This window comes from Callithrix jacchus, chromosome 11, assembly GCF_049354715.1.
Source record: "Callithrix jacchus isolate 240 chromosome 11, calJac240_pri, whole genome shotgun sequence".
Taxonomy (NCBI): Eukaryota; Metazoa; Chordata; class Mammalia; order Primates; family Cebidae; genus Callithrix; species Callithrix jacchus.
The window spans coordinates 73,523,179-73,549,999 of NC_133512.1; the positions used below are offsets into that span (position 1 = coordinate 73,523,179).

The following is a 26,821-nucleotide window of genomic DNA, read 5'->3' on the forward strand; positions in this document are numbered from 1 at the left end:
GTCTCAAAAAAAAAAAAAAAAAAAGAGAGAGAGAGAGAAGAAATAACATTTTCAAATAAGGAAGGGGAATAAGCTATGACCTAAGACTTGCCTGGGCTTTATTGGCAAAAGCTTTGAAGTCAACATTTGAAGAAACTTTTATTTGTAATGAGCTAAAATGAAAGCTTTGAAGATGAGCCTTTTATTTATTGTTATTTCCTACACTCCACTCCATTCCTGGGTTCAAGTAATTCTCCTTCCTCAGCCTCCCGAGTAGCTGGGATTACAGTCACATACCACCACGCCCGGCTGATTTTTTTTTTTTTTTTTTAGGGAGGGAAGGAGGAAGGAAGGGATGAAAGAAGGAAGAGGGGAAGGGAGGGAGGGAAGGATGGAGGGAGGGAAGGAGGAAGGGAGGGAGGGAATTCAAGCAATGAGAGAGACATTGCCAACCTGGATCTAGAGGTTTACAAGTTGATTTCTTTTTTTGAGAGAAGGAAAGAAAAAAAAATGAGTAAAGGAGAGAAAGAAAGAGGAAGAGAGAGAGGGAGGGTGAATGGAAATATTGCTTTATTCTGAAAAAAAAAATGGGTATTAATAATGGCCAATCAATGTTTCATTTAAACCTATGAGTAGGTGTGATGTGGTATTGACAAGAATGTATATTTTATGTATTTCAAGTGGAGAGCTCTATAAATATTTATTAAGTTTACTTGTTCTAGATCTGAGTTCGAGTCCTTGATATCCTTATTAATTTTCTGTCTCATTGAATCTAAGTCTCTATGTATCTGGGTGTTAGGATCGTTAGCTCTTGTTGTTATATTGACCCTTTTACCACTATATCTTTGTTGCTTTAAAATCTATTTTATCTGCTACGAGAATTGCAACTCCTGCTTTTTATTTATTTATTTATTTTTGCTCTCCATTTGGTTGGTAAATCTTTCTCCATTTCTTTGTTTTGAGTCTTTGCGTATCCTTGCATGTGAAACAGGTTTGGATGTAACATGCCGTTGGGTTTTGGCTGTGTCTTTTGATTGGGGGATTTAGTCGATTTAAATTTAGGGTTACTACCATTTGATGTTAACTGGCTGTTTGATCCATTCGTTGATGAAAATTCTTCTTTATGTTGGTGCTCTTTACTTTTTGGTGTATTTTTAGTAAGGCTAATACTGGTTGTTTCTTTCTGTGTGTAATTCTTCTTTCAGAAGTTCTTGTAAAGCGGGCCTGGTGGTAATATAATCTCTGAGTACTTGCTTGTTCATAAAAGATTTTATTTTTCCTTCAGTTGTGAAGCTTAGTTTGGCTGGATATGAAATTCTGGGCTGAAGGTTCTGTTCTTTGAGGATGTTGAATATCGGCCCCCACTCTCTTCTGGCTTGTAGAGTTTCTGCTGAGAGATCTGCTGTAAGTCTGATTGGCTTGCCTTTGTGGGTAACCTGACCTTTCTCTCTGGCTGCCCTTAGTATTTTCTGTTTCATTTCAACCCTGGCGAATCTAACGATTATGTGCCTTGGGGTTGCTCTTCTTGAGGAATATCTTTGTGGTGTTCTCTGTATTACCTGGGGTTGAATATTGACCTGCTTTGCTAGTTCAGGAAAATTTTCCTGAATAATATCCTAAAGGGTATTTTCCAGCTTGGATTCATTCTCTCCATCACATTCAGGTACACCTATCAAACGTAAATTAGGTCTTTTCACATAGTCCCACATTTCTTGGACACTTTGCTCATTCCTTTTTATCCTTTTATCTCTAATCTTGTCTTCTTGTTTTCTTTCATTAAGTTGGACTTTGACCTCTGTTATCTTTTCTTCTGCTTGAACAATTGGAGTGTTTAAACCTGTGCATACTTCTCAGAGTTTCTGTATTGTATTCTTCAGTTCCATTAATTCACTTATATTCCTCTCTAAGTTGTCTATTCTCAATAGGATTTCATCAAACCTTTTTTCAAAGTTTCTAGTTTCTTTATGTTGGGCTACAACATGTTCTTTTAACTCACAGAAGTTTCTTATTATCCATTCCTTGAAGAGTGATTATGTCATTGGGATGCGCTCGTTCTCTGTCAAGCCTTGTTCCATTGTTGATGTGGAATTGTGATCATCTTAGAGGGAGAGGCATTCTGATTTTGAGTATTCTCAGCCTTTTTACACTGGTTTCTTCCCATTATTGTAAATTTATCCTCCTGTCGTCTTTGAAATTACCAACTTTCAGATTAGGTCTCTTGATTGGACATCCAAGTTGTTAGTTCCCAGGGCCAGAATGGTGGCATTAAGACTGATGGTGCTTTTTTGCCCAGGATTCTCCTGTCTGGCTTCCTTCTTGTGTTCGTAATGGGTGACTCTGCCTTCCCCGGGCTCCAAACCTCAGTCAGAAGGGGAACCAGTCTCGTTTACTCTGCGCCGAGTGCTGCCGCACTGAGGTGCCGTTACAGCCGCTGCGCCGGTCTCAGGAGTCGTGCTGGCAGCCCGTGTGGGTCCTCCAAGCCTCGGTCAGAAGGGGAGCCGGCCCTGTTTACTCTGCTCCGAGAGCTGCCGCGCTGAGGTGCCGGCAAAACCACTGCGCTTGCCACAAGAGTCTCTCTGGGGACCCATGTGATTCCTCCACTGGGGATCTTCTGCTCCGTGAGTGACCAGAATTTGTCTGAAAATGTGGCGTCCTCTAGTTGTTCTCTGTGCTTTGACTGAGAGCTGCAATCCCGAGCTGTTATTGATCGGCCATCTTGGATCGTTCCCCGATTTTTGTATTTTTAATAGAAACAGGGTTTCACCATGTTGGCTTGGCTAGTCTCGAACTCCTGACTGCCAGTGATCCAACCATCTCAGCCTTCCAAATTGCTGAGATTTCAGAGAGCCACCATGGCCAGCTTTAGATATGCCTTTTTGTAATACTGAGAGGGGAGACACTTGATCACCCTTAAGCTTCTAAGATCCTCTTCAACTTCAATTCTACATTGCATTTCAATAGAAGTAAAGGCTGGTAGACCCATCCACACCCTAATCACCCTCCTATAGTTTGCAGGCATGATGTGGATAAATCTTTTCAGAAGGCATTGTTTTTACTTAAATGCTGTCAAACCCCCACCTAAGTCACAATAACCCAGGCCTACTCCCAGCCCAAGACCCTTTTGTGTGTAAATTCTAGAGTTGTAAAACCAAGACCCTTTTACATGTAATTTTTAAAACTGTAAACCCAAGACCCTTTCACATGTAACATCTAGAGTTATAAGCCTATATAAAGGCAAAGGTTTCCTCAGGTAGATGAGCTTGGCTGTTAGGCAACCATGCCACCTTGCTCCTGGCCGAATAAACCACCCCTTCCTTCCCAGTTCAGTGTTCGAGAGGTCTGCTTCTTGTCCAACCTACCCTCTGCGGGAGGACTGAGCTCGTTGGGAAAAAAACCAGACCGCAGGTTAGAAGAAAGTCTTAAGTTCAGGTTTTATTGAGAGGAAAGAGCCTCCGGGTGGACCAGCCAGGAAGAAGAGGAAAATGGCCGCACCGCTCAGAGGAGCAGGGTTCTTTTATAGGGGGCTGAAGGGCTGAGGGAGTGGGGAAGCTGAGAGAGCCGAAGTGGCGGGCAACAGTTGGTCAGTTTGAACCGCTAGGCGGGAAGCTGGGCGGCGGGAAGCCGGGCGGTGGGAAGCTGGGGAGCGCTGATGAGGCAGAAGCCGGGCAGGAGGTGGCTGCGGCCGGGTGGGAAGGCTAGGGCGGTATGTAGAGTGAGAGATAAGGGATCCTCTGTGGGGGAGGGAAAGAGAGCTTTCACGGTAGGGGCAGAGTTTTCCAAACATTCCCGACTCCTTAAAAGAAAAGAAGAAAAGAGGGGGTCAGGGGCGTCGGTTGTCTCTCTGGCTACTTCCTGCTGACAAGGGTCGACGGGGGGTTCTGAAGAGGTTTCTTTTCCTAAGGAGCCTGGATGTTTGGGGAGAGGTCCGCTTCTAGCACTCGTTCAGGGTAGGGTTGGAGCAGCATCTGGTGGATGGTGACTCGAGTTAGTTCTTGAAAGCGCCGCTGTAGGAACTGTAGAAAGCAAGGAGCAATAAGGATTAGGCAAACGGCTATTAGGGGCCCAAGCAACGGGGACAAGAGGGTATACATAGAGGAAGACCACCATGCCGTGGCTTCAGCTGAGAATTTTTGATTCTGCAGGTTAGTTCTGAGTTTCTGGAGGTTCTCGATTTGGGTTTCTACTAGGCCGGATTCATTGATGTAGTAACAGCACTCTTCCTGTAGGAAGATGCAGGTTTCTCCTCGTTTGGCAGTGAGCAGGTCCAGGGGTCTTCGGTTCTGTAAGGCAACTTGGGCAACTGAGGTAATCTGTCATTGGAGTGAGGCTAATGACTCAGCAGAGTCATCAACAGCAGTTTGGAATTGTGAGGTTAGCCGGGCTATAGCTTGGTGAGAGTGGGTTAGTGCTCCTCCTCCCAGTCCTGCTGCAAGTGCTGAGGTTACTAGGGAGATGCCTACCGCTAGGGGCAGAAAAGCAGCTCACTTGGTGCAGTGGAGCGGTGCTTGTAGTATTTGGAATTCGGCTGAGGAATATATAGTGAGTCGGGGGACTAAGGTCACTGGGAGGCATAAGAGAGTTGGGGATTGGCCGGTGTGGAGAGTTTTTGTGAGGGTTCTGTTACACCAGAAGAAAGTTCCCTTTGGAGCTGTCAGATTAGTGGTTACCAGTATGGTTTTGTTACAGTTGGAGTAAGTCCAGCCTAGGGAGTAGCATACTGGTAGCTGTGTAAAATCAGGTGGAGTGTAGAGATCTACTTCCCTGATGGGGGAGAAGGGAGAAGTTGAGGCTGAAAGGTTGAGAGGGATGGGGTAGGGGACTGCGACAAAGGGAGTCTGTCCTAAGGAGGCACACATGAGGCATGAGGTTAGGTCAGTTAATCCTTAGAGGTTAGCTAACTTGATTCCTTCTTTGAGGAAGGTTAGCCAGGAAAACGGAGACGAGTGTGGTTGCAATTGGTCATTTAGAGATTTTTCTTGTATGTTAATAGCGGAATGGACTTGGTGGACCGTACGTACGTATGCCCGCCAAATGTACAGGTGGGAAGAGGGATATGCGGTGGTGCCGAGGTCATATAGGGCAGCTTTCTGGGGGCTTTTCCACCGGTCGTTCCAAGGGTCAGGTATGCTAAGAGAATACCGTGTATAACCAGTTCTGACATTTCCTTCTTCATCTATGTCTGGAACAATTTTGAGCCGGGCAGGAATGTTTGGGTCCTGCTGTGTGTCAAGGGCTGGATGAAGAGAGCAATCACCCCAGGTGCAGCCCATGCAGGAGCACCAGGGAGTATTACTGCATCTTCCTGATGGTTGGTCATAGTTGAAACATACAACAGGTAAAACCCCAATTCCTTCATGGACATTGTAGAAATGAGTGAAGTTTAGGTACATGGCGCTTTGGCATCCGGCTGCGGGGCAGTCAGCAGTTGCAAGAAGATGGTTGTGGCTGTATGGGGGGGTGTTACAGATAAAGGTGGTTTTGGTATAGTTTTCAGTTACAAAAAATCTCCATCTGTAGGGGGTGTGGCTGCTAGGCCCTGGTAAGTTTGACAGATAAAGGGCCAGTAGGAACAGCCTTCCAGCATGAGGAGGGTCCATGAGGGGCCTTATTTACCCGAGACAGGTGAACCCAAGATGGGACTTCAGTGACTTTTATGGCCAATGGGGTAGTGAGGATGACGGTATATGGTCCCTCCCACTTGGGGGCGAGGGGCTTTGGGGAGAGGGATTTAATAAGAATTAAGTCTCCGGGGGAGACTTTTTGTGTATTTTCAGATGGCTGGGTGGGTTGGGGAAGAGAAGCGTTGGCGTGCTCTCGGAGAAGGTTGCGAAGGAGAGTAGAGTAGGGGAGGTAACTGTCTAGAGGAGTAGTTTCTGGCGGTGGGGGAGTTGAAAGTAGGAAGGGGTGAACATACAGCAGCTCAAACAGGCTAAGCTGTGATGGGCCCCGGGGGCTTGCTCTTAACCTGGTGAGGGTGATAGGAAGCAAGGTTACCCAGGATTGGCGGAGCTCAAGCATGAGCTTGGTCAGATGCTCCTTTATTAGGCCATTGGCCCATTCCACCTTACCAGAGGACTGAGGATGGTAGGCGGCATGTAGCTTCCACTGAATTCCTAGAGAGGTAGAAACAGCATTAGTGACTTTGGAGATAAAGGTTGGGCCGTTGTCTTACTGTATGGTGGCCGGGAGTCCAAAGCGTGGGATGATGTCTTGAATGAGATGAGTGGCCACTGTCCCGGCAGACTCAGAGGCTGTGGGGTAAGCTTCAATCCAGCCTGAAAAAGTGTCAACAATGGTTAGCAGATATCGGTACTGTTTGTGTTTTGGCATATGAGTAAAATCGATTTGCCAGTCTTGGCCAGGTAGGAACCCGCGTAGCTGATGAAGCTGGTGCCGAGGATGACAGGAACCCTGGGAATTAGTTTTTGCGCAGACAATACAGGAGGACTGGACTTCCTGTATGGTACTGAGGAGGTGGTGGGGGTGAAAAAGTGGGTTGAGGAACTGGTATAGGGCTTTAGGTCCAATGTGGAGTGAATTGTGGATGTCTTGGATTATTTGGTGCCCTTGCTTTTCGGGGAGGATGAGGAGGTTATGCTTGAAGGCCCAGTCATCCTTGAACCGTACCCCGGGGGTAGACTGGAGGATCTGAAGTTCTGAGGCAGAGTATTGGGGGCTATATGACTTGGACAAGAAACAAAGAGTGGAAGTGGGTGGCAGATGGTTTCTTGCCATATCTTTAGCCACCCTGTCTGCAAAGGCATTCCCCACAGCTACGGGTGAATTCAGGGACTGGTGTCCCTTATAGTGGATGATGGCTACCTTGCTAGGGAGTTGAACGGCCTGGATAAGGGCAGCAATGAGTTTTCCATTGAGGACGGGCGTGCCCTTAGTGTTGAGGAAGCCTCGTTCTTTCCAGATCAGGCAGTGTGAGTGAGCTATGAGGAAGGCGTACTTGGAGTCAGTATATATATTTACTTCTTTATTCTGGGACCAGGATAGGGCCCGAGTGAGGGCGACCAGTTCAGCCTGTTGTGAAGTGGTCCCAAGAGGAAGGGAGCAGGTTTCTATAATTTCAGAGTGAGTTACTATAGCATAGGCTGCTCTCCGTGGCCTGGTGGGATGGGGTATAGAGCTGCCATCAACGAATAGGGTGATGGAGGCAGATGGTAAGGGTTGAGGGAGCAAGTTGGGGTGAGGGGACTGGGCTAATTTGAGGATTTCAGTACAGGAGTGTAGGGGGCTGGCATACGGAGGGCAAGGGAGGAGAGTAGCCGGGTTTAATGAGGAGCAGTGGGAGAGAGTGATGTTGGGGTTCTCAATAAACAGTAGGTGAAGCAGTTGAATACGGGAGGGCCCGAGGTGGGGCAGAGAGTGTTGACTGAGCAGCTCAGTCAACCTATGTGGAGAAAAGACTTGGAGTGGGAGTTGTAGATTGATCTTAAGAGCTTCTGTGGTTAGGGTGACGGCGGCAGCTAGGGCCCTAAGACACGGCTGCCATCCTCACTCAGTTGGGTCAAGTTGTCTAGACAGGTAGGCTATGGGCAGAAGGGTCTTTCCTACTGGTTGGACTAGCACTCCTACAGCTGTGTGTTGTTTTTCGTCCATGTATAACTGAAAGGGTAAGTTGGGATTAGGCAGGGCTAGGCTGGTGGAGGTACATAGGACATTAAGCAGTGACTTGAATGCCCGGTTGACAGAACCTGGTGAGGTGAGTGGTCCCTCGGGGGCTTCTGCAGCAGCATGGTATAGGGGTTTAGCTAGCAAAGCATAATTAGGTACCCAGTGGTGAAAAAACCCTACTAGTCCTAGGAAGGAGAGGATTTCTTTTGCTGACTCAGGGGCCTGGAGTGCCTTTAAGGCTTGTAGTCGGTTGATTGTGATGGACCGTCGCCCAGGCGTGAGCTGTATACCTAGGTAGGTGACAGTGGGTGAGGCTATTTGTGCTTTGGTTGGTGACACCCGGTATCCCCTATCTCCTAGGAAATTGAGTAGGGCAGTGGTGGCCTGGATATACTCTTGGCGGGTGGGAGAGCAAATAAGAAGGTCATCTACGTACTGCAGGAGGTGAGGGCTTGAGGTTGCAGTGGAGTAGGTTGGTGGCGAGTGCCTGGCTGAATAGGTGCAGGCTGTCTCAGAAGCCCTGTGGAAGGACTGTCCAGGCCAGTTGTTGGGACATGTTCGTAAGGGGAATCATCCCAAGTGAAGGCAAAGATAAAGTAGGAGTTGGGGTGTAGAGGTATAGTAAAGAAGGCATCTTTTAGGTCTAAGACTGAGAAACAGGTGGTCCCTGGGGGAATGTTAGAGAGAATGGTGTATGGGTTGGGGACAACTGGATGTATGGGAATTACAGCTTCATTGACTAAGCGCAAGTCCTGGACCAGTCTATATTGTCCTGAGGGTTTTCGTACTGGGAGGATGGGGGTATTACATGGGGAGTTAATGGGGATTAGAAGGCCTTGACGTTTTAGTTTCTCTATGATGGGTCTGATACCCATACGGTGGGCTTTAGAGATGGGAAATTGAGGGCGGGAGAGAAAACGAGGCAAGGAGTCTTTAAGACGGACCTGAACTGGCTGGTGGTGTGTAGCTACAGACTGGTTGTTAATGTCCCAGACCTGAGGGTGGACTCCGGGGAGGAGTTCGGATAGGGCTTTTTGGGGTTCGGTATCTGAGGTGAGGGCTAGGAGAAAGAGGCTGTGTGGGTTGGCGGTGGGGAAGGTTATGACAGCCTTCAGTTTTGAAAGGATGTCTCGTCCTAGGAGGGGTACTGGGCAGGTGGGGATTACTAAAAAAGAGTGGGTAAATGGAGTGGAGTTATATGAGCACATGAGTGGTGGGGTTTGGTAGGGGATACTCGGGGTCCTGTCGATTCCCATGACCGAAACCTGGAAAGGGGTGAGACGGCCAGAATAAGAAGGGAGTGCAGAGTAGGTAGACCCCGTGTCCAGCAAGAAGGAGACACTTTTACCCGCCACCTGAAGTGTGACCCTTGGCTCAGCGAGGGTAACCGGAGTCGGAAAGCCAGGGCCCCACTAGTCGTCTAGCAGCCCTAGTAGACTGGGGAATGGAGCTCCCTCAGAGGTCAGCTCCTGGCAGACAGGCTCCTTCCTACCGAGGGTGACTGCCGGCTGCATAACGCCAGTGTGTCTGTTTTGAGGAACCGGCACCCTGGGGAAGCTGGGGCAGTCTGACTTCCAGTGTCCCGGGATCTGACAGATAGGGCAAGGCTTAGTTGGTGGCCATGGTTGTGGACAGGCTCGGGACCAGTGTCCTTCCTTTCCACATTTGAAACATGCCCCCGGAGGGGCATGGGTTTCGGCCTTGGGCTTCTTGTTCCCTGCCAGCCTTAGGGCCGCCACTAGGGCTTGGGTCTGGAGGGCAGCCTTCTGCTTCATGCGAGTTTGGTGGGCAGCCTCAGCCGCATCTTCCCTGGCACTGAATACTTTAAAGGCCATTTTTACCAGGTCTTGGATGGGAGTCTCTGACCCCTCTTCTGCTTTCTTTAGTTTCTTTCTTATGTCGGGTGCTGACTGAGAGATAAAATGGGAGGCTAATACAGTGGCCCCGTTTTGGGAGGCTGGATCTAGCCGAGTGTACCAGACTAGGGCTTCTTGTAAGCGGGCGAGAAAGAGGGTGGGATTCTCATCAGGTAGTTGGGTGATTTCTCTTAGTTTATCATAGTTTACAACTTTGTTAGATACAGTATCCATTCCCCTGAGGAGGTATCTAATTATGCGGTCTCTCTTGGGTATATCAGACCCTCGATTAGCCTGATAGTCCCATTGGGGGTCTTCACTTGGGATTACTTCGGGGCCTAGGGGGATCTGGTTATCTATAGCATGATCTTTATCTGCTTGGTGTCTGGCTGCCCCTAGGATGCGCTCATGCTCTTCTGCAGTGAGAGTGGAGGTACAGATAATGCAAATATCATGCCAAGTGAGGCTGTAGGCTTGAGTGAGGTATTGGAATTCCTTAATATAGGTGGACGAGTCGGCTGAGAAGGATTCTAAACGTTTCTCAATTTGGGACAGGTCTTGGAGTGAGAAAGGAACATGAACCCTGACTAAGCCTTCAGTGCCTGCTACTTCTCGGAGTGGGGCCAGGATAGTTGGTTGGTGAGGGCGGGTGTGGGCCACTACTGGGGAGGCAAGAGGAAGTGCGGCCTCCGAGGGAGGGGGCCCAGAGGGAGTGGAGGAAGAGTGAGGCATGGCCTCTGAGGTAGAAGGTGCAGAGGGAGTGGGGGAAGAGCGTGCTGTCGAAGGCAACTGGTTGCCAAGGTTGGCAGGAGGGGACAGATGTTCAGGCAGTTCTTCTGGTTAGGAGTAGGGAGGGGGAGAGGTAGTGGAGGAAGATTTACGAGGGGTACGAGCTAAGAGGGTTTGGTAGGTGGAGCAGGAAGAACATAGGTCAGGGTGGGTACGGAGGTCCCAAAAAGCCTGAACGCAAGGAATTTCATTGTCTTTGCCCATGAGGCGACAAAAATTGTCGAGATCTCGGAGGGTGTTGAAATCGAAAGTGCCAGTCGGGGGCCAATGTGACTGGTTACTGAGTTTGTATTGGGGCCAAGCCACCTGGGACAGGAAGACAAGCTTTTTCTTTCTGAGGGTTTGGGAGTATCCCAATTTGGTAAAATTTCACAGCAAGCACTGAAGGGGGGTGCTGGGAGGTATTTTGGACTCCGAATTTCCCATGGCAGGTGCAGCTACAGACTCTCCGGCGTGGTTGGGCAGATGCAAAGAAAAGGCGTCCCTTTCGTTGCAAATTCCCTGGAGTACAGTTAAGTACGGTTAGGGAAGCGGTCAGAGGGGCATCCCCAGTCTGGCAGCTACCCCTCGGAAGGCTCCCGGAGCCAGAATGGAGGACTTCCTCGGCTCGGCCGAGACTAGGCGAGGAGTCCCTGCGGAACGCCAGAGGGGAGCAACCGCACCGTGCTGTAGGAAGAGGAGAAGGGAAGCGGGGGGTAAAGCAAGAAAAAACTTGGCTTACCTTAATCAGAGCATGGAGGTGGCAGGGCCAGTATTGGGTAGGTTGGGGGAGGGGGCCGTGGCCGGGCCAACGGCCCCAGCTCCCGGGTTTTGGCACCACTTGTCTGACCTACCCTCTGCGGGAGGACTGAGCTCGTTCGGAAAAAAAACGGACCGCAGGTTAGAAGAAAGTCTTAAGTTCAGGCTTTATTGAGAAGAAAGAGCCTCCGGGCGGACCAGCCGGGAAGAAGAGGAAAATGGCCACGCTGCTCAGAGGAACAGGGTTCTTTTATAGGGGGATGAAGGGCTGAGGGAGTGGGGAAGCTGAGAGAGCCAAAGTGGCGGGCAACGGTTGGTCAGTTTGAACCGCTGGGCGGGAAGCTGGGCGGCAGGAAACCGGGCGGCGGGAAGCCAGGCGGCCGGAAGCTGGGGAGTGCTGATGAGGCAGAAGCCGGGTGGGAGGTGGCTTCGGCCGGGCAGGAAGGCTAGGGCGGTATGTAGAGTGAAAGATAAGGGAGCCTCTTTGTGGGGGAGGGAAAGAGAGCTTTCACGGTAGGGGCAGAGTTTTCCAAACACTTCTCACAGCCGCTCCCGCTACGATACTATTTGAATAAGTTGCAGACATCAAAATGCTTCAGCCCTGGATAATTCAGCCTATCTCTCCTAAGAATGAGGACATTTGCTTCATAACCACAGTATCGTTATTACACCTAAGGAAATGTTGATTCCCAATATCACTTAATAATCAATCAATTTTCAAGTTTCCATAATGTACAATCATGGAATATCTTTAATGGCTGTTTTTTTCTGAGCTAGGATACCACCTAGGCTACTGTGTTGCATTTATGTGTTATATTTAACAAGCAATTTAAACTATTCACTTGCTATTTTCTATACATATCATGCAGATATTATAAAGAGACAGATGTTCACAGGATGTTTTTCATTGAGACCACCTACTTTAGAAAAACATATCTCTGTGTACACTGGAAAAGTCTAGGAGGAATGTCTTTTAACACAACATTGACAGTATAATTGAAGCTGTATTAATTAAACAGTAACGTTTATGCTTTCTTAACTCTTAGAATACTACATCAACTTTATGGATTATGTTGGAATCTCTTCTGAATACAACTTCTGAAGTGTAATTGGTTGGGTTTTTTTCTAGACAATGAAAAGAAGCTGTTTAGTATAATAATTTATATCAGTTCAGGGCCAGGTGTGGTGGCTCATGCCTATAATCCCAGCACTTTGGGAGGCCGGGGCAGGTGGATCACGAGGTAAAGAAATCAGCCCATCCTGGTCAACAAGGTGAAACCCCGTCTCTACTAAAAATACAAAAAAAATTAGCTGGGCATGGTGGCATGTGCCTGTAGTCCCAGCTACTTGGGAGGCTGAGGCAGGAGAATTGCTTGAACCCAGAAGGCGGAGGTTGCGTTGAGCCGAGATCGTGCCATTGCACTGCAGCCTGGGTAACGAGAGGGAAACTCCATCTCAAAAAATAATAATAATAATAATTTATATCAGTTCAGGCAAAACCTCTAGCTTACCTTGCCTCACCTTACAAAACAAAATGAACATTGCATCCTAAGTATTTTGCTCATGGCTTAATTTTAGATCCTGGCCTGCTGAACTGGGCTTTATTTGTCTTTCCCTTCTATGCCACCCCTAGGAAATCAGACATTCAGAAAATAATAACTATTTGTCTTCTAAATTGTTACTTAATTTTTAAATAAGAAGCAATTTAAAATATTCACTTGCTATTTTTTATACATATCATTGACCTTCTTCCTTATCTGTATTGCTCATTAATGCTGACAAGAAGAGGGACAAATTTACACAATTCCCTAAAAGTGACCAGTGGCCAATGTAACTTTTTTCTTGGAGACAAGTAGTGTATTAAATAGGATTATTTTAACATTTCCTAAAGTATTTAACATTTCCTAAATTGCTTTTGGGGAACCACATTAAAAACAATGTTAGCATTGTTTTAAAGTAAGTTCTATAATCAGTTCTGTCCTTTTTTCTCCTAGCTTTAGTTTTAAAAGCACAGAGGACTAGAAGACTCATTACTAGAGGATTTTTAATTTAGTCTATATTTCTAGCAGCACCTGTGGAATTCACTTGTGAAAATAAGTAATTTGAAATATAAGCTGTTGGAACTCCAAATTATTTTGAGCTTTAAAACAATGTGATTGTGAGGCCTGACAACCAGCTGGATCCTAGGCAGCTGTAAACTTTGTTTCTCTAATTATACATTGACCTTTTTCCTTACCAGTATTGTTTTGTAAAACATTGTAAATGACAGAGTGTCAGGGAAAACCTCTTCCCTCTCCATGGTTGATCTTCATTATAGATAATCCTTCCTCTTACCTTTCTCACACAAATACGTAAAGGCTATCTCATTATCTTAAGATGAAATGTTAAGTACACTCTTTTAAATTGGAAACAAAATGAACATCCTCTATAAATAAAACAAATATGTTGTAATTCTCAAGCCAGCCTTGTATAGAAAATATTGTAATCCTGTTAAATTTCTTTGTCTTCTTCCTATAAAAGCAGTAACTTAACTTTAACTTCAGAGCATTGACCCCATTTCTCTGGAGTCTGAGTGTCCTGGAGTGACTTTTCCCAGCTTTTCATTTGAATAAACTCTTCAGAACTAGATTTTGACCCTTTTCATTATTTCAGGTTGACACAGCTAAATACAGCATTCACTCCCAGTCAAATTAAAGATTGTTTTCCCGATCATTAAGAATCTGTAGATAACTCCATATAGCAATAGATCTTGGGCAGCTAAATTCTAATTACTGCTCTGCTGTTAACTATCTCTCTGACCTTGGAAAATACCCCTCCCAATTCCTCAGTTCCCATACCCTTACACCCCAAAAATGACTCAAAATCTCTCTGCCTGCTTACAGGTGTAATATTCTGTTACTCTATAAAAAGGTTTTGGGGGAAAATATATGAAGGAACAATGCAGGTTACAGGGGTTATAGGAGTATATCAGCAAACTAGGAGGTCCAAATCTGATCTGCTGCCTGTTTAATTCAAACTATTTATTTTTCAGAACACAAAAGTCTTTAACATTAATATTACAGCAATGCTTTTTCTTATTGTGGCAAAAAACACATAACATAAAATTTGCATTTTTTTTTTTTGAGACGGAGTTTCACTCATTACCCAGGCTGGAGTGCAATGGCGCCATCTTGGCTCACCGCAGCCTCCGCCTCCTGGGTTCAGGCAATTCTCCTGTCTCAGCCTCCTGAGTAGCTGGAATTACAGGCATGCGCCACCATACCCAGCTAATTTATTGTATTTTTAGTAGAGATGGGGTTTCACCATGTTGACCAGGATGGTCTCGATCTGTTGACTTCGTGATCCACCCGCCTCGGCCTCCCAAAGTGCTGGGATTACAGGCGTGAGCCACCGCGCCCGGCCTAAAATTTACAATCTTAAGCATTTCTAAATGTACAGTTCAGTAGTATTAAGTATATTCATAGTGTTGTGAAACAAGCTGAATCTCTGGACCTTTTTTATCTTGCAAATCTGAAATTCTGCACCCATTAAACAATGACCTTCCCTTCCCCCCCAACCCCTCAGCCTTTGTAACTACCATTCGTCTTTCTGTTTTGATGAATCTGTCTATTTCAGAGACTTCGTATAAATGCAATCATGCCATATTTGCCTTTTTGTGACTGGCTTATTTCACTTAGCATAATGTCCTCAAGGTTCATTCATGTTGTAGCATGTGACCAAATTTCCTTCCCTTTTAAGGCTGAATAATATTACATGGTATGTTATTTTAACTCATTTTGTTTATCCATTCGCTTGTCAATGGATATTTGGGTTGCCTCTACCTCTTGGTTATTATGAATAGTGCTGTTTTGAACATGGGTGTGCGAAAATCTCTGACTTCTGGCTTTCAGTTATTTTGGATATATTCCCAGAAGTGAGATTGCTGGATCATATGGTACTTCTATTTTTAATTTTTTTGAGAAACTTCTGCATTGCTTTCCACAGCAGTTGCATCATTTTACAGTCCTACCAATTATGCACAAGATTCCAGTTTCTCCCTGAACGTCAACACTTGTTATTTTCTGTTGTTGTTTTTGTTAGTAGCCATCACAATAGATGTGAGGTGATATCTCATTGTAGTTTTGATTTGCATTTCTGTGATGACTGATGATGTCGAGTGTCTTTTAATTTGCTTTTTGGCCATTTGTCTCCATATCTTCTTTGGAGAAATGTATATGTGTAAGGAATATATCTTGGGCCCCTAAACCCACTAAGCTAAAGGGAAAATTCAAGCTGGGAACTGCTTAGGGCAAACCTGCCTTCTATTCTACTCAGTTATTTCTCTACCCACTGAGATAAATGAATATCTGGGTGCCTTCATTGGAAAGGCTAATTAGAAACTCAAAGGAATGCATCCATTTATCTCAACTATCTGTGACTTGAAAACCCCCTCTGAGTTTGAAGTCTTCCTGTTTTTGCTTCGAGTTGTCCCACTTTTCCAGATGGAACGCATGTACTTTTTTTTTTTTTTTTTTTTTTGAGACAGAATCTTGCTCTATCACCCAGGCTGGCGCCATCTTGGCTCACTGCAACCTCCACCTCCTGGGTTCAAGCAATCCTCTGCCTCAGCCTCCTGTGTAGCTGGGACTACAGGTGCATGCCACCATGCCCAGCTAATTTTTTGTATTTTTTAGTAGAGAGGGAGTTTCACCATGTTAGCCTGCCTTGGCCTCCCAAAGAGTGCTGGGATTAGAGGAGTGAGCCACAACACCCAGCTCCAAACCAATGTACATCTTATATATATTGACTGATGTCTCATGTCTCCCTAAAATGTATAAAAACAAGCTAAGGTGCCCTAACCACCTGGGGCACATGTCATCAGTACTTGTTGAGACTGTATTACAGGCATGTGTCTTCAACATTGGCAAAATAAACTTTCTAAATTAAGTAAGACCTGTCTCAGATTTTCTGGGTCCACATCTATTTGTGTCCTTTGCCCATTTTTTAAATCAGTTATTTGATTTTCTGTTGTTGAATTGTAGAAGTTCTTGTGTATTCTGAGTATTAACCCCTTATCAGATACACAATTTGTAAATATTTTCTCCCATTCCATAGGTTGACTTTTACTCTGTTGCTTGTGGCCATTGATGTGCAAAGGTTTTAAAGTTTAATGTAGTCCCACCTCTGTATTTTTTATTTCGTTGCCTGTGCTTTTAGGGTCATATCCAAGAAAACATTGCTGAGATCAATATCAAGAAGCTTTTCCCTTATATATATACGTATATATACATATATATATATTTTTTTTTTGAGACAGAGTTTCGCTCTTGTTACCCAGGCTGCAGTGCAATGGCCCGATCTCGGCTCACCGCAACCTCTGCCTCTTGGGTTCAGGCAATTCTCCTGCCTCAGCCTCCTGAGTAGCTGGGATTACAGGCATGCGTCACCATGCCCAGCTAATTTTTTGTATTTTTAGTAGAGATGGGGTTTCACCATGTTGACCAGGATGGTCTCCATCTCTTGACCTCGTGATCCACCCGCCTTGGCCTCCCAAAGTTCTGGGATTACAGGCGTGAGCCACCGCTCCCGGCTTCCCTTATATTTTCTTCCTGGAGTTTTATAGTTTTAAGTTGCTACTTGTTTTTGAATAGTTTCGCCACGTGGGTTTTTTTCTTTTGAAATGGAGTCTTGCTCTGTTGCCAAGCTGGAGTGCAGTGGCGCCATCTCAGCTCACTGCAGTCTCCAACTCCCTGTAGTTCAAGTGATTCTCCTGCCTCAGCCTCCCAAGTAGCTGGGATTACATGCATATGCCACCAAATTCAGCTAATTTTTGTATTTTTAGTAGAGGTGGGGTTTCACCATGTTGGCCAGGATGATCTTGATCTCCTGATCTCCTGATCCACCCGCCTCTACCTCCCAAGGTGCTGAGATTATAGGCGTGAGCCACCACGCCTGGCCTGCCATGTGTTTTTTGTTTTTTGGTTTTTTTGAGACGGAGTTTCGCTGTTGTTACCCAGACTGGAGTGCAATGGCAAGATCTCAGCTCACTGCAATCTCTGCCTCCTGGGTTCAAGCAATTCTCCTGCCTCAGCCTCCAGAGTAGCTGGGACATCGTGATCCACCCACCTCGGCCTCCCAAAGTGCTGGGATTATAGGCATGAGCCACTGGGCCCAGCATGCCATGTGTTGTTATAGTTTTAAGATTGTCATCAGTTGGCTTGGTCTGTTAGCTAAGAATGGCTTTTACAGTTTTAAATGATTGGGGACAAAAATCAAAAGAAAAATAATATTTTGTGACACCTGAAAATTACATAAAATCCCAATTTCAATGTTCATAAATAAAGTTTTGTTGGCCTGCAGTCATACTCATTTATTTATATGTTGATGGCTTTTGCACTTCAACAGCAGAGCTGAGTAGTTGCAAGAGACATATATGACCCACAATGCCTAAAATATTTACTATCTGACCCTTGTGTAAGACTACTTTTCCCCCAATCTCATAGTATCTGACAGGGCAGAAAATGAAAAGATAAAGTACAGAGTCAAAGAGTCAGGACAAGGTTGTATTATCAGTGTTTTTGATGTTCACCCTGGAGGAAAAGGATATTTAAGAAAAAGTTGGCTGGACACGGTGGCTCACACCTGTAATCCCAGCACTTTGGGAGGCCGAGGCGGGTGGATCACGAGGTCAACAGATCGAGACCATCCTGGTCAACATGGTGAAACTCCGTCTCTACTGAAAATACAAAAAATTAGCTGGGCATGGTGGCGCATGCCTGTAATCCCAGCTACTCAGAGGCTGAGGCAGGAGAATTGCCTGAACCCAGGAGGTGGAGGTTTCAGTGAGCCGAGATCGCGCCATTGCACTCCAGCCTGGGTAACAAGAGCGAAACTCCGTCTCAAAAAAAGAAAAAAAAAGTTTTCTGGCTAGATGTGGTGGCTCATGCCTGTAATACCAGCCCTTTGGGAGGCCGAGGTGAGTAGATTACGAGGTCAGGAGTTCAAGACCAGCCTGGCCAAGATGGTGAAATCCCGTCTCTACTAAAAATACAAAAAAAATTTGCCAGGCATGGTGGTGGGTGCCTATAATCCCAGCTACTCAGGAGGCTGAGGCAGAGAATTGCTTGAACCTGGGAGGTCGAGGTTGCAGTAAGCCAAGATTGCACCACTGCACTCCAGGCTGGGCAACAGAGCAAGACTGTGTCAAAAAATAAAAATAAAAATAAAAAATAAAGTTTTCCAAACTTTCTCTTCTTATTTTAAAGCAGAACTAATAGTTAAGAAATTTTTTTTCATTAATTTATTTTTACTTGACAAATAATTGGGAACTATATACTTATGGGGTACAATGTGAGGTTTTGATGTATCTGTACATTGTAGAATGATTCAAAAGCTAATTAACATACCCATCCCTTCACCAATGTCATTTTTTTGTGGTAGGACATTAAAAACCTATTCTTTTAGCAATTTTGAAAAATACATTTTTATTATCTGTGGTCACCACACAGTGCAGCTCGACGTCTCTAGTCATCAGGGAAATGCAAATTAAAACCATATGAGTTAACAACTCACACCTGTTAAAATAGCTATTATCGAGATGAAATGTTGGCAAGGCTGTAGAGAACAGGAGCCTTTGTATGCTACTGGTGGGAATGTAAGGTAGTACAGCTGCTTTGGAATATACTCAAGGAAGATTCTTTAGTGAGTCAGATGATGTCACCTTACAGCAATAGCTTCCAAAGTGGGGCATCCTCAATAGGACTTCTGTTTATATTTTTAAAATCTCATCTTTTTAACTTTCTGATTTTGAGTTTCATAATAAAATATATCAGTACAATAGCACACTCTGTGTGTGTGTGTGTGTGTGTGTGTGTGTGTGTATAAGTTTTTTTTTAGAGAGTCTTGCTGTCTCTCCCAGGCTGGAGTGCAATGGCATGATCTCAGCTCACTGCTGCCTCTGCCTCCTGGGTACAAATGATTCTCCTGTCTCAGCCTCCCGAGCAGCTGAGGTTACAGGATCCCACCACCATACCTAGCTAATTTTTTTTTTTTTTTTTTTTTTTTTTTGAGATAGAGTCTTGCTCTGTCACTCAGGCTGGAGGGCAGTGTTGTGATCTTGGCTCTGCAACCTCCACCTCCCTGGTTTAAGCAATTCCCCTGCTTCAGCCCCCCAAATAGCTAGGATTACAGGCACATACCACCATACCCGCTAATTTTTTTGTATTTTTTGTAGAGATGGGGTTTCACCATGTTGGCCAGACTGGTCATGAACTCCTGACCTCAGGCAATCTGCCTGCTTCAGCCTCCCAAAGTGCTGGAACTATAGGTGTGAGCCACTGCACATAGCCACGCCCAGCTAACTTTTGTATTTTTAGTAGAGACAGGGTTTCACCATGTTGGCCAGGCTGGTCTCAAACTCCTCAACTCAGGTGATCTGCCCGAGTCAGCCTCCCAAAGTGCTGGGATTATAGGCATGAGCCACCACACCCAGCCTAAAAAATTTATAAGTAAACAAACATGGGATGTTTGTGTGGATTCACAATTTAAAAAAATTGGAGACCACTATAGGTCTCCACATTAGAGAATAGTGTTAACAACCATGGGAGATAGCTGACACAAGAAAATAACTAAAAATTAAGCTCATTTGCTTCTTAAGGGTAATTTCTCACACTGTCATTGTGACTGCATACTTTGAATTTCATCTAGAATTTATCAGAGACTGGAAAATACAGCCTAGCCAGATACTATACTATTTCTGTTGTGTGAAAAGTAATATTTATCTCACTAATAATTGGTCAATTTTTCTTTTTTCTTTTAAAAAAAATTTTTTTTTTAAGACTCAGGATATTATCTTCAAAATGTAAAATCTAAGTCCCAGGTAGTTAAACTTGACAACTAATGCTGATTAGTTTGTGATTTAAAAAATAGAAATTATAGCTTTTTAGAAATACTGTTTTCCATGTGGATTAATAACCGCAGAAATACAGGGGAGAGCTTCAGCAGTGAGCGATTAGTCACCATCTTTTTCATCTGTTCCACCTTGAAAATTTCTGTGCCCCCAAGAACAAGCAAGTACCCAGCACTAAGATAAACACGTGAGTTTGCTACTTTTCATCACAACGATGGATGTTTAGATGTATTTTTGTTTTTGTGTGTGTGTGTTTTTTTTTTTTTTTTTTGAGACGGAGTTTCGCTCTTGTTACCCAGGCTGGAGTGCAATGGTGTGATGTCAGCTCACCGCAACCTCTGCCTCCTGGGTTCAGGCAATTCTCCTGCCTCAGCTTCCTGGATAGTTGGGACTACAGGCACGTGCCACCATGCCCAGCTAATTTTTTGTATTTTTAGTAGAGACGGGGTTTCACCATGTTGACCAGGATGGTCTCGATCTCTTGACCTCGTGATTTACCCGCCTCGGCGTCCCAAAGTGCTGGGATTACAGGCTTGAGCCACCGTGCCCGGCCTGTGTTTATTTTTTATATATTTTTTGAGACAGAGTCTCACTCTGTCACTTAGGCTAAAGTGTAGTGGTGCGATCTCGGCTCACTGCAACTTCTGCCTCCCAGGTTTAATTGATTCTCCTGCCTCAGCCTCCTGAGTAGATGGAATTACACGTGCGTGCGCCACCACACCCTGCTAATTTTTTTTTTTTTAAGACAGGGTTTCACCATATTGGTCAGGCTGGTCTTGAACTACCGACCTCAGGTGATCCACCCACACTGGCTTCCAAAGTGCTTGGATCACAGGCATGAGCCACTACGCCCGGCCCCTGCTAATTTTTTTATTTTTAGTAGAGACAGGGTTTCACCATGTTGGTCAGGCTAGTCTTGAACTCCTGACCTCGTAATCCGCCCACCTCAGCCTCCTGAAGTGCTGGGATTACAGGTGTGAGCCACCATGCCTGATCTAGATGTATTTTCTTTTTTTTTCTTTCTTTTTTTTTTTTTTTTTTTTGAGACAGAGTTTCGCTCTTGTTATCCAGGCTGGAGTGCAATGGCGCGATCTCGGCTCACCGCAACCTCCGCCTCCTGGGTTCAGGCAATTCTCCCGCCTCAGCCTCCCGAGTAGGTGGGATTACAGGCACGCGCCACCATGCCCAGCTAATGTTTTGTATTTTTAGTAGAGACGGGGTTTCACCATGTTGACCAGGATGGTCTCTATCTGTTGACCTCGTGATCCACCCGCCTCGGCCTCCCAAAGTGCTGGGATTACAGGCGTGAGCCATTGTGTCCGGCCATGATCTTCTCTTACCTTCCTTTCACCTAACCAAGGCAGGACTTTAATCTGATTGTGGGTCATAAGAACCTCATTTCGGAAATGGTCCTGCCTGATACCCTGGAGGAAGGAATACTGCACAGAAGAGCCAAGAAATATCTAAACAGGATTTGCTGAGTTTCCCCACTCAGTCTAGGAGTATTAGATCATTCCTTTTTGTCCCATTACTTTTGACAACCATGTCTATCCACTGAAGTCTCCATAAAAGGCCTAAGAGGACAGGGTTTGGAGAGCTTCCAGATGGCTGAACACGTGGAGGTTCCTGGAGGGTGGTGAGTCCAGGGAGTGCATAGAAGCTCCATGCCTCTTCCCTCATACCTCACCCTTTGTATCTCTTCATCTGTATCCTTTGTAATATCCTTTATAATAAACCATTAAACGTGTTCTCCTCAGTTCTGTGAGCCACTCTAGTAAATTAAACCTGAAGAGTGGCTTGTGGGAACCCCAACTTGAAGCTGGTTGGTCAAACATTCTGGACATCTGCACTTGTGACTGGTGTCTGAAGTTGGGGTGCAATCTTGGGGACTGAGCTTTCAATCTGTTGGATCTGATGCTATTTCCAGGTAGGGATAATCCAGAATTGGATTGCAGCTGATGTCTGCTACCGAATTGATTGCTTGCTCACTGGTGGAGAGAATTCTTCACATACTTTGGGGTTACAGAAGTCTTCTGTGTTGATTGTTGTTGTTGAGAGAAAAAATAGGAAAAAAGCACTCTGCATGAATGTGGTTTTTACACTAACAGAGACTAAGAATATTGTTCTCTGTAGCAAACCGAATAATCCCCATCACCACCACCAACTAAATATCCACTACCTAATCCACAGAATCAGTGAATGCTGCCTTATATTGAAAAGAGATTTTGCAGAGTGATTAAAGACCTTGAGATAAAGAGATTAGCCTGGATTATCCAGAGGGACCTGGGCCCTAAATGTAATCACAAGGGTTCTTAAAAGAGGGAGGCAAGAGGGTCAAAGGGGGAAAGGGGCAATGTGACCACAGTGCAGAGATTGGAGCCAAGGCATGTGGGCAGCCTCTAGCAGCGGGAACAAGCAAGGAACAGATCTCCCCACCGCCCCCGCCAGAGCCTCTAGAAGGAACCAGTCCTGCTGACACTTTGACTATAGCCCAGTGAAACTGATTTCAGATTTTGTTCTGCAGTCAGAACTATTGTGTTGTTTTAAATCACCAAGTTGATGGTAATTTGTTTCTGCAGCAGCAGAAAGCTAACACAGTTTCCTTTAAGGAATCTTTGAAGTCTGATAATGATATATAAAATATTTGTCAAATTAGTATAACATTAATAAGTAGGCAGAATACTATAGATCTCAACTCCATACCGTGACCTCTAGATTGAGCTAGAACTGTGGTAAAACATTTTACCTTTGAATTTCATGTTCTCATATTATTGCTATTACAGTCTCTCTCCACCCTGCCTGTTCATGGTGAAGCCTGTATATCAACCGCATGCACATCTGAGCTTATGCACACATTTTTTTCTTCTGCTTGGGATTTTATTCCTGGCCTTTACCCCTAAGGGCTCTGACTCATCCCTCAGCACTCAAATCAAGAATCATCACTTTTGAGAAGCTGTCCCACCTTCCCAAAGCAGAATGGTCATCTCTGCCTTGGTGCTTTTGTAGAATTGTAAAGTAGTTATCAAATTACATTGTGACTATTTGTTTCCAGTTCTGTTTCCCAAACCAGAATGTGAGCAACTCATATGAAAATACTGTCTAATCCATATTTATGCCACTAGAACCTACTTCTGTGTTTGGCACAGACACTCCTATCTATGAACTGAATAAATACATGAATGACTATTCTCTAAATTCTGAAGAGCTTACTTGGGGATGGGCAGGGATAGGAAGTGGGGAGGGATAGAGGTAAAGGACAAGACAACAGAAAATTCATGTTTCAGCAAGACATCCAGAGTCTCGGGGAAAAGACAAGGCTGATTTGTGTCATGATTCAATTTTAGGCTATCCTCAGATGCTCATTATACATGCAATTTAGCATCTCTCTCGACCTTGCTTCAAAGTCAGTTTCTAAGTGGAGTTAACAGTATGAGCTACCTCACACAGCAATCTGCTGATTAGAAGCTCTTAACTGGAGTGGGTGGCAGGCAGCTACACACGATTTGTCAGCTCTGCACCCTTGCATTGCTCTAGGCAAAGGCTGACAACTTTACGATTTTATAGTAGCTGGTTAACAACTCTGTCCTTATAGACCATTTGGAGTAACAACTCATAAAACTATCTATATTTAGTTTTCCTTCTTAGGCATAAAAAAATACCCTCCCTCTGCGGGCTGGGTGGCTCACTCCTGTAATCCCTGCACTTTGGGAGGCCAAGGCAGGTGGATCATGAGGACAGGAGATTGAGGCCATCCTGGCCAAAATGGTGAAACCCCATCTGTACTAAAAATACAAAAACTTAGCTGGGCATGGTGGCACACACCAGTAGTGCCAGCTATTTGGGAGGCCGAAGCAGGAGAATCGCTTGAACCTGGGAGGCGGAGGTTGCAGTGAGTCAGGATTGCACTGCTGCACTCCAACCTGGTGACAGAGTGAGACGCCTTCTCAAAAATCAAAAATCAAATAAAATAAATACCCTCTCTCTACCCCTAAAGTACTCCAGACATATCTACCTTTTATCTTGATCCAAAGTACAAAGGACAAACCTACGCTGAAAACCTTTCAATGGAAATGAGGTTGTCAGTTCCACATACCTAGAAAACCTGTGAAATCACACTTGTTTCAATATATAGATTGATGATAATTTATGGTGCGTCTTTGATCATGCATCACTCCTCATGATGTAGTTAGCTCTGTGTACTCCTTTGCTATTTTAAACTATGTATGTGTGTTGGTTTAGAATTGTACATTTAAGATTCAGCTTATTTTTAAGGTAGCACTTACTGAGTATTTTCCATGTGACAGACACTAAGTGCTTTACAATTCTCATAACAAATTCAGGCACTAAGCTTTATTTGTGCCTTTTTTTTTTTTGAGACCAAGTTTTGCTGTTGTTACCGAGACTGGAGTGCAATGGCACAATCTTGCTTACCACAACCTCCGCCTTCTGGGTTCAAGCAATTCTCCTGCCTCAGCCTCCTGAGTAGCTGGGACTACAAGCGTGTGCCACCACGCCCAGCTAATTTTTGTATTTTTAGTAGAGACAGGGTTTCACCTTGTTGACCAGGATGGTCTCGATCTCTTGACCTTGTGATCCACCCGCCTCAGCCTCCCACAGTGCTGGGATTATAGGCGTGAGCCACCGTGGCAGGGCGCCCAGCCTGTTACACCCTTTTTATAGATGGGGAAGCTGAGATTTCCGGAGGTAATTAGCTTTTTCCTTAAGGCTACTGGGATGTGGAGGCAGCACTCAGGTCCATGCCTGTTGGATGGAGAGTTTCTATCTTCTTTCTTGCTTTCCACAATTCTAATGTAACATTAAATTGCCACAGAAATGCCATTTAGCAATTAACACTAGCCTGTGGGGAGAAATTTTTAAATGTAGCCCTTACTTCCAAAGTCAAAATTTCCCTTGAAAACGAAGTCCTGTGGAGTAAATTATGTTCCCCTCAATTCCTAGGTTAAAGCTGTATCCCCCAACGACTATATTTGGAGAAAGAGTCTTTAGGAGGTAACTAAGGTTAAATGAGATCATATGTGTGGGACTTTAATCCCACACAACTATGGCCTTATAAAAGAGAGAAAGAGGCTGGGTACGGTGCCTCACACCTATAATCCCAGCACTTTGGGAGGCTGAGGGGGACAGATTACCTGAGGTCAGGAGTTTGAAACCAGCCTGGTCAACATGGTAAAACCCAGTTTCTACTAAAAACACAAAAATTACCCAGGCACGGTGATATGCATCTGTAGTCCCAGCTACTCAGGAGTCTGAGGCAGGAGAATCACTTGAACCCAGGAGGTGGAGGTTGCAGTTAGCTTAGATGCTACTACACTCCAGCCTGGGTGACAGAGTGAGACTCCATCTCAAAAAAAAAAACTAAACTAAAACAGAAAAAGATACAGAGAGAAAGAGATTCCCCCATTCTAACTCTCCCTGCCTGGCATGTGAGGACAGTGGGAAGGCGGCTGTTGGCAAGCAAGGAAGAGAGTCATCACCGGAAACTAACCATGCTAGCACCCTGATCTCTGGAACTATGAGAAAATAAATGTCTGTGGTTTATGCCATGCAGTTTATGGTATTTTTGTACTGCAGCTTGAGCAGAGAAAATGCACAAAGGACCACCATCAGGTAACATATATTTATATCTTGGTAGAGAGAGTTGGATATTACATGTGCTCAGAATTTCTTCAGCCTCAAGGACTGATGGTTAAATCACTTATAAGACAAATTAGTCTCTGTTGTATTTATTTATTTATTTCTGAGATGGAGTCTTAGTCACTTAGGCTGGAGAGCAGTGGCTCAATCACAGTCTGCTGCAGCCTTGAACTCCTAGGTTCACAGGTCCTCCCGCCTCAGTCTGCCACGTAGCTGGGACTACAGGCATGCACCACCATGCCCAGCTAATTTTTAAATATTTCGTAGAGTTTTTACATTTTTAAAAAATGTTTGTAGAGTCTCGATATGTTGCCCAGACTGGTCTTGAATGCCTAGGCCTCCCAAAGGGCTGGGATTACAGGCATGAGACACTGGGCCTGGCCTCTATTTTAGTTCTTGAAGTCAGAGAGAGAGCAGAGCTAGAAGCCTAAGGTCTCCCTACATCCAACTGGGCCAAAAGTGAAATATAGGCTTATAATGTGCATGTTAATGTACACCAGGAGAAAATTAGCAGAAATGATAATGCTCTAGAGAAATTCAAATTAACCTATGACCCCTATTCATGGTCTGTGCCATCATTAAGATGAAACTGTGGATTCGGTTTTATTTATTCCTTATATTGTTTTATAAGGGATATATGGCATCCTGCAACCTGACTTTTCTACGGAAGGATAAGGACTTGTGAAAGGTTTTCCAAGGCAACCACAGTGAACTTAGGGTTTACAGAATGTCCCAGATTCTCAAAGATTGTTCTGAGATTCCCTGTTCAGTTTGTCATGGTTCCTACAAGAAGCTACTCAACTCTGCAAAGAGCAAAAAGCATAGATTTCAATGGTTTCTGCAGATGTCTACGGGTAACCCTATCTGGCTGCATAAAAATTACTAGAGAAGTTTGCCCAAAATACAGACAGATGGACCTAAGTTCAGAGGAGGTCTCAGTAACAACAACAACAACAGCTAATACTTACATAGTGTTTGCTATCAGCCAAACTCTGGTCTAAGCACTTTACAAACATTGACTTATTTTACCTGCTCAACAATCCTGTGAGGTAAATATGATTATTATCATCATCACCATCTATCAATAAGGAAACTGAGGCATAGATTGGTTAAGGAACTTGCGCAAGGTCACATCACCAGTCAGGGCAGGCCCAGATTTGAACGTAAGCTGTCTGACTCCAGTCTGCACTTTAACCTCTATGCTGTGCTCTTCATATTTGTATTTTAATAAATTTTCCAGGTGATTCTGGTGTCCAGCAAGGCTTGGAACTCTGAAAACTCTCATTTGATATAT

The 26,821-nt window shown here is 44.8% G+C and overlaps 1 protein-coding gene across 6 annotated transcripts in view; it reads left to right on the forward strand.

The window, feature by feature from the left end:
• The window catches only part of PMPCB (peptidase, mitochondrial processing subunit beta), an 89,711-nt gene that overhangs the window by 17,235 nt on the left and 45,655 nt on the right, over nt 1-26,821 (forward strand). The window lies entirely within an intron of this gene.